Genomic DNA, 13,064 nt, shown 5'->3' with positions numbered 1-13,064 from the left:
TCTGTAGTGTCTGTTAGTTTCTTAGTGTGCAGTCAAATACTATTAATGGTGTTTTAATTGTATAATCACGCCGTACTTCTATTTAAACTGAGCTCGATAGCTGCAGTCGCTTGAGTGCGGCCAGTATCCAGTACTCGGGAGATAGTAGGTTCGAACCCCACTGTCGGCAGCCCTGAAAATGGTTTTCCGTGGTTTCCCATTTTCACATCAGGCAAATGCAGGGGCTGTACCTTAATTAAGGCCACGGCCGCTTCCTTCCCACTCCTAGCCCTTTCCTGTCCCATCGTCGCCATAAGACCTATCTGTGTCGGTGCGACGTAAAACAACTAGCAAAAAAAAAAAACAACAACTTCTATTTAATTGTAAAACACGTGTAATATTGTTCCTTTGGTCAAAGTTTCATTGTATGATATAGAATCAAAATCTCAAAAAACTATTATCACCGCACTTAAGTTGTTAAACTGTCAATCTTTACTTCTCTGTGGAAATTCGCTCAGAGTGCATGAAGAAATTGACCATTTTGCAGCGTTTTTTTTTTCTTTCCCAGTATTGATATTTATACACCTCCCTCCCCTCTCGGCCACGAAATAGCACAAACCCGGGTACTTTCTTTGTCTGTAAATATTTTTGCCCTCCCCACCCTCCCCCACTGATCTCCAATCGTCGCTACTGACCAGAACCGTCGCCTACGTAATATACAAGGCCTGGAAGAACGGGCGATTTTCCACCAGAATAGCGGGACAGTTTAGGTTTGTAGTCTTACCGATAGATGTCAGGGTTATGGGCTGTTGTCCGTGAATTAGATCCATAACTTGGTATAAGATTCGCAGTGCATGTATGATACGTTTGCAGTTTAATAATGTTATTTGCTTTACGTCCCACTAACTACTTTTACGGTCTTCGGAGACGCCGAGGTGCCGGAATTTAGTCCCGCAGTTCTTTTTCGTGCCAGTAAATCTACCGACGCAAGGTTGTCGTATTTGAGCACCTTCCAATACCAGCGGACTGAGCCAGGATCGAACCTGCCAAGTTGGGGTTAGAAGGCCAGCGCCTTAACCGTCTGAGCCACTCAGCCCGGCCGTTCGCAGTTTATTAATTAATGGTTTTCGTGGTATCTTTTGGCGTGCTATAGCTGTACGAATTATAGAACCCTTATAGATGCATCCTGTTATCGTCTTTCCTTCATTAATATTTCAATTCTAATAATGTTACATCTTATTCCGTCTATAAGTTAGTTTCGATCCGCTTGGTTATTTTGCATTTTGATGATGATGATGCTTGTTTTTAAAGGGCCTAACATCTAGGTCATCGGCCACTAATTATTTGTAGTTTATTTATATAATTTATATTGACAGGGCAAAGTGGCCTCCGGTTCAACAGCCTTGCAGCTCTGAAGTCGGGAAGCGGAGTGTCTGGTTCCTACCGTCGGCTGACATGAGAATGGTTTTCTGTGGTTTGCCATTCTCCTACACTAAGGCAAAGTTTGTGACATATATTTATATAGGCTACGGGCGCTACCCCATCACTGTCTCCGCACCTTAGATCACGGATTCAAATCTCCTTGGCCTGAGAAAGTGCATAGCCCTCTAGAACACCTGCCTTACTCCACCAGGGCACAAAATGAAAATGTTAAATAATAGTAAAAATTTATAGGTTGTTTATTCATCTTCTAATTACCAAAACACCAAGACTACCTTTAGGTTTTTTTTTTTTTTTTTTTGTTTTTTTTTTTTGCAACGACGAGTAGTGTGTTGCTGTCAATACTGTGATAATTATTGTAGGGCCAAGTCATGTAGTGTACATTTCGTGCACAATATGGGAATGTGAGTAAAGCATTAAACATGGCGCTCTGATTTGTTCCAAGATGTACTTCAAACAATGCAAAGAAAGAAAAAATCGTTCAATCTGTTTCTCACTGATCCAACCTTACTAGAGAAGTGGAAAATTGCTGTTTCGAGGTAAGGCAAAAAACTGGGCTTCTAATGGTTACCAGCAAGACCGTCCAAAGTGTACAGCAAGCATTTCCTTTTAAATTTGATTTTAGTGATAGACTCACAAAAAAGAGGCTTCTTCCAAATAACATATCATCCACATTTACTGTTACCCCACACATTAACAAATATGTGCCAAACGCAGAAGTGATCCTTCCCCAGATTAGATTCATCTAAAGCAGAAAGAATTCAATCAATGGCAGCTTCACCTACCAAGAAACACCTCAACCTCCCATGACAAAGGTAGCAATTCTGCTATCCACTCCAGATCCAAAACCATGGTGATGCTTGATGTTTACTACATCTAGGTCATCGGCCACTACTTATTTGTAGTTTATTTATATTGACTGCGCAGAGTGGCCTTCGGTTCAACAAACCATCCCGAAGAGAAACAGAAGTCAATTGATAGATGTAAGAAAGTAATTTAAAAGGCTTCGACAGAACTGAAAGAATTAAAATCTGACAAGGTGAAAACAACCACATACAGAAGAAAGTAGATGTACAGTAGTAGACTCGTACAGAAAGAAAAACGTCCAATTTTGTGAGACTACGTCCAAAAAAAACCGTTTTGTGGCATAGAAAAGCACCACCTAATATTTACATTTTACTTAGATGGTCGTTTAAAACTTCCATACAGGAATACATTCAAAAATTACCTTGGCTACACTAATGGAGAGACTGGAATATCTTGAAAATTTAAACGATTCTTCAAAATATTATATACCGACAGGTACGGAATAAGTATGATGTGATTTAAATCGATTTATTTTTTGTAAATTTTCCCTTCCTTATAACATTTTTTTAGTTTCTCAGGTGAATATCAAGATACTTGTGTTCTTTCCCATTTAAGAGCACTGTGTAAGTCAGCCCATAAAGACGACATCAAGCGGCGTATTTTGAAACTCGCCACGACCCCATCAGCTGGCCAGCATCTCCAGGCCTTGCATATCACGTCGGCAACGCCAGTAAAAGTAATGGAAATCATTTATAATCGTTACTTTTCACATTTACATAAATATTCCTAAGTAACTTATGCAAGTTGAGAAAGAGAGTTAAACTGCTACAGATATTTTCGGAACATAATAATATCAGGTTAACTTTCACAACTGAATATTAGTTTCACTGCCCATCTCGCAATTAACAAGACATGCTATTTTGTACCTGTGAAGCCTAAGGTAAGGCCACACTTCGACCAGTACCGCAGGCTTGTTGTAGAACCAGTAGATAATGAATTGTAACCCTGACTACTCAGTTTAACTGTGCACACGTACAAATACACACCTTTACAAATAAGAGAAACACACGGGTAAGAGCTATTCTCCAGCTGCCAGAAGAAGTGTTTGTCTGTTGTTCGCCGAAGGCAATAAGACAGACCGTGATAAATCTACGTTTCATCTCTTATATCCCCCAATTACCTCTCATGCTCGCCATTCAAGATAACATTTGTCACGATTCATTTCGTGAAGGCGAACCATACATCACTACAACATGCCCAGTAGCTAGAGTGCAGCACTGATCGTATAAATTAGGGGCCTAAATATTTTAATTAAGGAATTAGATGGCAAGATTCTTCTGAGACTTCTGTGCACCAGAACAAATATTGTAATGACACAATCAGTATGTTGGCTACTGAAATATTGCGCATGACAAAAAGAAGATTGCGGAAAACTAACGATTATGAATATGTCTTTCAGTGAATGAAACTCAATGTTGGTCGGCGGATGTAGAGTGGGTCTCTGTTCACAAGTGGCCACGGCTGGCCCGCGGTCCGATCGGCCAACCGAGTAGAGGAAGGGTGGCCATGTCTCTACCTCTGTATTCGGGAGACGGGAAGGGCTGGTCCCTACCGTCGGCTGTCCTGAGAATGGTTTTCCGTGGTTTCCCATTCTCCTGCACTAAGGCGAATGCCGGGACAGTTCCTAGTATAGGCCACGGCCGCCAACCCTCTCACCTTCTCTCCACATCTCCGTCTCAGATACAAATCTCCTGGCCTGAGAGACAGAGTCACCGTCCAGGAGGCCCGCCTCCTGCTTCAGGGGAGAAATGAAAACAAAGTAGTAACTCAATGTTATATTGGAGAACTGCAACTCAACGTCAAAAGAACATTATGTTTACTTCATAATGATTTTTTTTTCAGACAGGTTGTAAATTTAGAACTTAAAGAAAAATGCATGTGGATTAAAGTATATTTTTATATCAGATTATATTAAATTCGTTGCAACTGGTACTTCATTAAAAGAAAGGTCTTATTCAATAGCATCGTTAAAAAATATAATTTTACGTAACTTAAAGAGCGTTTCCGTACTTGAAACTTTGAAAGACTGTGGTGGTGGTGATTATTGTTTTTTGAGGAAGGACAACTAGAAAACCATCCTCAATATAACATTAATGAGAGAGAAAAATGGAAGGGGTGCGATGCTTCAAAAATGAAGGTTATCGGCCAAGGAAAGAAAAGGGCCACGAAGGGCGTGAAAGACTCCCTAGGCCTCTAATGCTCTTAATATCGTCACGCTCGAAAGAGAACAAGAGTTGACCGAGGGAGGTCGGATAGGACAGATGCATGTGAGGAGGCTGGCACAAGTAAGCAATGCCAGGACTCAGCTGAGGGTCGCATGGTCGCCAACCACGCTCCCAAGTTCAGAGCTCTTGACACCTCTATTGGAAAGATTTGATTATAAATTTTGAATTTTCTTGCACCATCAATCACTGATGTATGTATGCATTTATTTAAGACTCGTGAAAGCAGCACTATAGCTCATTCCATGTTAATAAAACAGTATTGCTCTTATGACAACACGGTTGCCATATCGAACAGATCCGCTCAACAGCATCATTGGCGAAGCTCACTATTTAATTTCAAGATATAAGGTGGGGGAGGGGGTGAAGAAACTAAGCTGAAAAATATTTTTATGAAATCTAGGTGCAGGGGTTTGAGAGGGGGGTATATAGGTTTTATCAGAAACAAGGGTAAGATACTACATATACAAGACCTTATCATTGAAGTTTAGGGCAAATTGGGAGAGAAAATAGACAAGAGATAGTTTTCATAGGCTTGGGGGCATTTAATAAATTTGCCCGGGCAACGCCTACTACTGTGCCGTCGCATCATCCCACAAAAAGAATGGTAAAAATTAAACGCGTTTGGAGAAAAAGTGGTAAAAAATTAAATGCGCCTAAGAAACACATAAATTACAAAATCAAACACACACAAAATTCCTAGGGAATTTCTGTACCTTGCTCAAGTCAGGCCGTAATGTATCGCTGCACACCACAGTACCAAAAGCTTCCGTAACAATTGCTTTAGAGTACAAGAATATTTGAACACACACAAAATAGAAGGTTTCTCTTTAGCAGTGATAAGCTACCGGCGATTCACGGCGTAACAGATTACGCGGTAGATGTACTCACAGCAACTAAGAAGGAAAATGAAGGATAGCAACAAAGGGTTGGCTGTTCTCGCCATTGTGCGTCCTCCCTGCGAATGTATTTATGAAATAGAGAACGTTAAGTAATTAAATAACTCACGGGAAAAATATTGCCGCATCCTTTTTCTTTCTTTCATAATACGATATGAACTACATTATAAGATTCCTTAATCACGAGGAATTATGGATGTCTAAGATGGGGGTGTTCACTCCTTGTAGGTCCATAAGAGCAATACTGCTTTCTTAACATGGAAAGATCTATAGCCGTGTGTTCGTTTGAACAACACAAGGTAAAAACTGCCAGACTTCCACGGCAGTCACACTCTCCTAGACGTTAAAACCTTTAATTGCGAGCAACTTAGTCTGCGACTGTTTTGCAAGACGAGCAAACATTTTAGATGAATTCTAACTTGATAAACGAGTGATATTTCGCACTACGAGTGGTACTGCTTCAAGTCACTGTGCCTCGATGATGTAGTCAACATCAATACAAGCGTATTGTAATAACGTGTGTGCATACAATTGTGTTCAAGTATAGTGACTCATTTGGCAGCCTAACTTTACTATAGCAATGGGCCCAGTGAGAAAAAAGTTTGCAGATGAAGAAGGAAACCATCGAGAAGGACGAACAAGGTATGCGTGTACTCGATGTCACGAGATTTTGCACAAAGTCTACATCAGCTAATTGCAAAATAATGAAGAGGAAGAACTAAAGGATCACGAGAGTATCAAGGCAACGGCCACGTGTTCCAGAACAAGGGTTCCCAAGGGGGGGCCCGCGAGCGCTTTCAAAGAAATTATTTTAAGAAATGTAAAGAAAATTTACAAAAACTAATTCATAACTTGTTCAAAATTTTATTAATTTGTGTACCCTTTATAGACCCAAGTCAGAACTAATTCATTCTTTAATAGTATTTCCTGTATTCACTTGGGCTGAATAAATTATTTTTTTATTTAAAAAAAATTATAATCTAATCTTCGGCAGGAAATGAGCCCTCACTAATGCAGCATTATAAAAACGGCTATGACATCCATTACAACCTCACTGCGGACATTTTATGCAACGTAGCACGCACTCAATACCAAGAAATACTTTAATTGCTATTGATGTAAGAGGCGGTTTCAATTCTTCGTTCTTCTCTCATTGGTAGCACTGGCTGGTACAAAGTGCTGCCCACTCGAAGACATTTTCAGAGAAGCTGAATGTCCTTGTTCCCATCACACAACTTCCACTAAATTGTTCTTCTTTAAGCTTTGTTTTCACTACATTATTGACTTCAATATGTTTTTCGGTATTTTTTTTTTTTACCTTTTCTGTCATTTGTCAAATATTAATTAAAATAAATTCACATTGTTGGGTGTTCTTCAAAATTCAATTGTCCTGGGTATAATTGTGTTTATTTTTACTTTCGTTCTTCTATGCAACTGTAAAATAGTCTTTTAAGCAATTACATTTATTAAACCTTCATTTCCATCGAGCCATGTATATTATTTCATACTGGTACCTCTGTTCCATTGACGGAATTTTTACGAATTTTGGTCTATTATTCAAGTGCGGCCCGTGATCGCGCTTAAGGTTCCCAATGTGGATCTCGAACCCTTGCAGATTTGAAACCTCTGGGGTAGATCATGCAAGGCCATTGACGAAAATAAGGGCTAGAGAAAAGAATGGTTGAATGGGTGGCAAAATTTGTAGAAAACGGTACTCAGATAATTAGACTAGGTGAAACATTATCTAATCCTATAACAATTATGAGTGCGTTCCCCCAAGGAACCATCATTGGACCTTTTTTTTTTTTTTTTAGAGAAGTTACTTCTAATGTGGATAATTTTTAATAGCATATTTTTAGGTTGTATAACGGATCACCAGCGTTTGCATTACTTCTTGTGGGAAAATTCGCTTTGATGCTTTAGATGACAAGCACGTATGAAGAACGAATTATGCTCGCAATCCAAGGCTTTACAGTATAAGACAGTTCCCTCAAGATACTGCACGATATTGTACAATACAGGGTCTTTGTAGGCCATCTACGAAACGTGAACTGTTTGGAGAGGTTCAATGCCGTGTGTCGTGAGTAGTGACACAGCAAGAAAATGTATCAGTAGCGATCTCTCACTCAGCGAGCGAGGTTAAGTGAAGAAAACATAAACAAACAATAAGCTGACGAAATTCTGGGCCAACAGGCTCCACCCACAACACGTGGAACGGGAGTGGGACAAAATAATTAGGCGCTAATTTCACCACGATAACACAAACACCAAGAACTTCCTACGTTAGGACGACTCATGTAAACGACGTGTCTGAAATAATAATAATAATAATAATAATAATAATAATAATAATAATAATAATAATAATAATAATAATAATAATAATAATAATAACAGAGCCGCTAATTTTGAACAGGAAAGAAGACACTGAAAACACTGAGAAACAGGAACGTAAAATCATAAGAACAATTCTAGCCCCAAAACTCATCAACGGACAATACCAATTCTCCGAGATATACTGTACGTACTAAGATTGTTTCAACGAAACTATCCTATTTTCTTCTCTGTCGCCAAGAGTTCACAAACCAAGTGGCTAAAAGACGTGCCAACGTATGAAACGTAGTCATTTGACGTACGGAGTTCCCTCACCTATTATCCAGAGCGCTAGCAGTCATATTGTGTCATCCCCAATGCTCATGGTGTCATTAGTATTTGTTAGATTTGCAAAATAATCACAGCATTGTATTTGTAATGCTCGTAACGTTAAGAGGGAAGTTCTATTTATTAAAAAAAACGAAGTTAATGCCGATATTTCGGAAGAAATTCACACCCTGGAAGTGCCATAGGAGCCCGATTACCATTACTGAGTGTGAAAACAGAATATCGATATCCTTAACGGCTCACGAGTTGTTTGACGTCGATATCTTAGCTGAATAATCCTCTACATGCTATTAGCATGCGATTCAGTATGAAAGACCTAGGAGACAGTAAAACAACAAATAATAACTAAAATTACGTAAATTAATTAAAAATTGTGGAAATGGAATGCAAGGTGTTTTTTTTTTTTTTTTTTTTTGACTTTGAATGTAAACAAAAAAGCTCGAGATGGGATCTACACTTCATTTCATGATAGGAAAATCTACAACCAATTACAGATTTTCGGTTTTCAATTATATAAATTTCCAAGAACATTATTAAATTATTAATTAGAACATGGTGTGAATAGCTTGCGCCACTGACGAAGTTGCAAAGCTGTGAATTTCCTGTCTAAAATAATTAATTTTGTAACTGATGACTCAAATATATTGAAGTCAATACCATTCTATGTGCCACATAAACTAAGTTGTCCTAGAAATATATTCTTTCTAACAAAGGTTAAGACTGAAATCCATAAGAACGCTCCAATTAACACAGCAGTGAGACTTTGTAATAATATTCATCCCTATGTTGATAGTTTTAGTATGACTTAAGCTACGTTCACTTCGACATGTAACACTGTACTTCTGAATATAATTTAATAGATTATGAAGAAATTTAAAGAAGGAAAACTAGTATACATGTTGTAAATCATGTTATTAAATTAAATACATTCCAAGTGAAAATCCTGTTTAAATTATTATTTTAAATATTACACTAATTTATCTTTCTTTCTTAATCTGCTTCCCTTCCAGGGTTGATTTTTTCCTCGGACTCAGCGAGGGATCCCACCTCTACCGCCTCAGGGGCAGTGTCCTGGAGCTTCCGACTCTGGGTCGGGGGACACAATTGGGGGGAATGACCAGTACCTAGCCCAGGCTGCCTCACCTCCTATGCTGAACAGGGGCCTTGGTGGGGGATGGGAAGATTGGACGGGGTAGACAAGGAAGAGGGAAGGAAGCGGCCGTGGCCTTAAGTTAGGCACCATCCCGGCATTTGCCTGGAGGAGAAGTGGGAAACCACGGAAAACCACTTCCAGGATGGCTGAGGTGGGAATCGAACCCACCGCTACTCAGTTGACCTCCCGAGGCTGAGAGGATCCCGTTCCAGCCCACGTACCACTTTTCAAATTTCGTGGCAGATTCGGGAATCGAACCCAGGCCTCCGGGGATGGCAGCTAATCACACTAACCACTACACCACAGAGGCAGACTACACTCATTTTAATTAGAATTAATTAGTACTGTACAGTAATATTAGTTATATTATCCTTAATGATTTTATTTTCTAGTGATGTGACTTGTGTGTCACTGGAATTAATTTCGAAGATTATTCCAGCTAAAGGCCAATATTGTTTTTATTTTTTATTTGTATATTTAACGTCCGAGTAACAATCGTCGTGAACATTATAATTGGGACTCCTTACCTGTTATATGCCAACGGCCGTAGCTGTGTTGAAACACGGTATCCCGTGAGATCTCCGAAGTTAAGCAACAGTGGGCGTGGTCAAGATTTGGATGGGTTGACACGCGCTGTTTTGGGGGGGGGGTAAGGGAATGGAGGAACGGAAAGGACCTGGCCACCCTACGGTACGGAAACTCCGGCTCAGGCACACCTCTGCGGGGGTTCGGACCTGCCTTCGGGCAGAATACACCTTTACCTGTTATATTCACAATAATATATATTTAAAAAACATTTTTTCTTTTCTTATAGAGCACGTTGTATTTTTCCACGTAACGGGCTGTACTGTTTGTAATAGTCTAAATCAATAACATACTCCAAGTCACCGCTCTCGCTCTTATAATATACGAGTGTTGCTATTTTTTTTTTTTTTTTTTTTTGGCCTTGGTATTTATTCACGCATAAACGTGTACATTCCCTTTGATATTCATGTTCTAACATATGTTCTCAGAGCCGTTGATATTAATTAGCTCAGTAATGAAAGGTAGCGCTGTTGCGCGGTTCGATTCTCAACTGTCTGGAATGTAGTATAAACACTGCTACGTCATGCGAAATAATTTGAAAAGCTTCTTGTAGCCATTGTAATTGTTTTGTTTATTAGATCACATTGTTCGCTAAATGAAGTGAGTTGGATAATCGATTGTTGCGGTGCAAGAAGCACAAAGACGGACCGCGCTGTAATTTGCTGCTAAGTGTAATAGTTCTTGTTGTTCGTTAACGAACCTATAATTATTCTAGCTTTGTGTTGCTCCAAGAGGTTTTTGACACAGCACTGGTTGTCTAGTTTCCATACTTAGAGCACAAGCTCTCAACAGGACTGTGATAGATCGAGACCATCTATAAATTTCAATGGCACTTTGTAAACTCTCAATGCAAACAAAAAATAGAGAGAATGTTGGACAAAACGTCCGCCTTATTAAGGAATCTGCCAGGAATGTTGAGAGCTTCAATCGTTCTCGACATGAACGGGCTGCTATGAACAGACTATGGGGATGTAGTTTTATGAGGAGCGCCTCCTGCAACTGCCGTGCTCAAGAGCAAACGATGCCACTCATTGTGGAGAACCATCTACTTCGAGTTTTGACGTAAATATATCTTATTATAGCTGTGGGTCATCTGAAATTAGCAGCTGTTGACAGATGGCCATGCCAGGGAAACACATTTACGATCATTTTATTTTCACAAAGGAAAAAGTAGTTTACTTTTGGAGATGAATTGGAGATTCTTCACAGAGTAATATCAGCGTGTATTTCTTATTTAGCTTAATGCTTGTTATTTATATACAGGGTGTCCCAGGAGGCATTGTCAATATTTAAGGATATGACAGGAACAATCATTTGAAGCAAAAATCTTCATATGGACGTATGTCCTATTCCGAGCGGTTTTCGAGATAGAACATATGCTAATGCCATTCCACGCCATATTTCCACGGACCAGCTGAATCTGGCATTATTTTCACTTACTTGTGATAGGCGCCTCACATTTCGTATCCGACCTCCCTTGTTCAACTCTTGCTGCTTTCCCACCCCGACGGTATTAGGTTTGCGACACCTACGGGTCTTTCATTTTCACGTCCTACGTGGATTTCCCCCCTTACTTTTCCGATACCTCCATTTTCCGAAGTGTCGAACCTCTTCCATTTTCATTCCGATTAGCTAACTTGATTTTCCAGGGGGAAAAATACAAATTCATTTTTTTGTACTTTTGGATGCTGCGGACGAAAAACTTTCCAGGAAAGGTAGTATCGAGTTAATATCTGCGGTACATTCAGAGTTATGGGCTAATAACAATTTGGACTTTAGGGTGGGCATGGCAAGAAAAATTGCTACACACATCCCTGGACTCGTGGAAATTCACCCACTCACCCACATAGGAATTTGTGAACACGTTGATAGTTTAACAATATGAATGACTTTACTAAAATTGGAATATCCGTTAATTCTAGAGACATTGACGTCCAAAACACGGTAATATCATCATTATGTTGAAAATTTGGCTATTTTTTTCCAAAGTTCTAGTTTATTAAAAACAACTGTAAATTGACTAATGTTAAAATTTGAGTCGTAATTTTTGTTAAAACTTATTGGTGTCTGAAGATTAAAATCTTGGATACGTTGGAATTCTGCTTCAGGTATTAATTTTAAGGCATGCTACTGTAATTTATTAGTTTCGAACTGTAAAGTGCTAAATTAGGTAGTTTCATCGAACTAGTCTACTCCTAAGGAGTAGAACCACGAAAGATAACAGTAACCGTAATGTAGCAAATACCACGAGGTTTTGTAGTAGCAGTCAAAGGGACCCACCATCATTCAAATATTGTGAAATAAGAAACAAATCAACACCTCAAGATTTTGGGATTGACGTCCCTTTTGACTAAACCCTCATAAAAACGAACTACTGCCAACGTAAAATCTGATCGTCAAAATAAGACTAGTTCGATGAAACTACCTAATTTAGCGTTTTACTGTAATGAAATAAATCAATTTAAAGGTTTAAAATCATTTAAGAAAAGGCAAGGAAAACAACAGATAGGGAATCTGCCACCTGGGCGACTGCCCTAAATGCAGATCAGTAGTGATTGATCTCTGTACTTCCCTCTAAAGGGATTAGTACGTCTTCCTGGTCATAGATGACAGCACATGCAATATTCTGGTGACGATATACGCGTGTCTTTTATTCGTTTGTTTGTTTGTTCATGTATTTGAACATTGAATCTGTGTGTTCATGTTCAGTGCAATTATCTGGAAAAGACGCCCTAAAACTACGTTTTATGGCAAAGACTCAATCACTATGATGTATCAGATGCTATTTCTGTACCAAGACCGACTCCATTCCTCAGACCGTAATATAAAAAAAGTAAAAACATGGCGGCTGAAGTAGCCGGACTGCTGGTATTGGCTAACACGAAATATCACGTACATATTACACCAACGGCGCTAATTTAACATAATACATGTAAGATCATAGGGAAAATCACTTCTTCACGTTCAAAAACGCTTCGCCAACAAATACGCACCGCATGTAATCAACTAGAATTGCATATATTCTACTAGCAAAAGAGAACAACAAGCTGATTATTCAGACATTTGAATTAGCCAAATAACGTTTTATCTTAGATTTCACTTCGCTGGACAGATGAAAATATATGATAAAACTGTTAAAATGATATTTATAACATCATTTTGAATATTTCAAAATAAATTAAGGTGCGAAATTCCTCAATTTATTCGTTTGTTAAGAATGAAGCCATGTTTTCCATTTTTGACTTAGTTATATGTAAC

Source organism: Anabrus simplex, chromosome 11, assembly GCF_040414725.1.
Source record: "Anabrus simplex isolate iqAnaSimp1 chromosome 11, ASM4041472v1, whole genome shotgun sequence".
NCBI classification, from domain to species: domain Eukaryota; kingdom Metazoa; phylum Arthropoda; class Insecta; order Orthoptera; family Tettigoniidae; genus Anabrus; species Anabrus simplex.
This window is presented reverse-complemented; position numbering follows the sequence as displayed.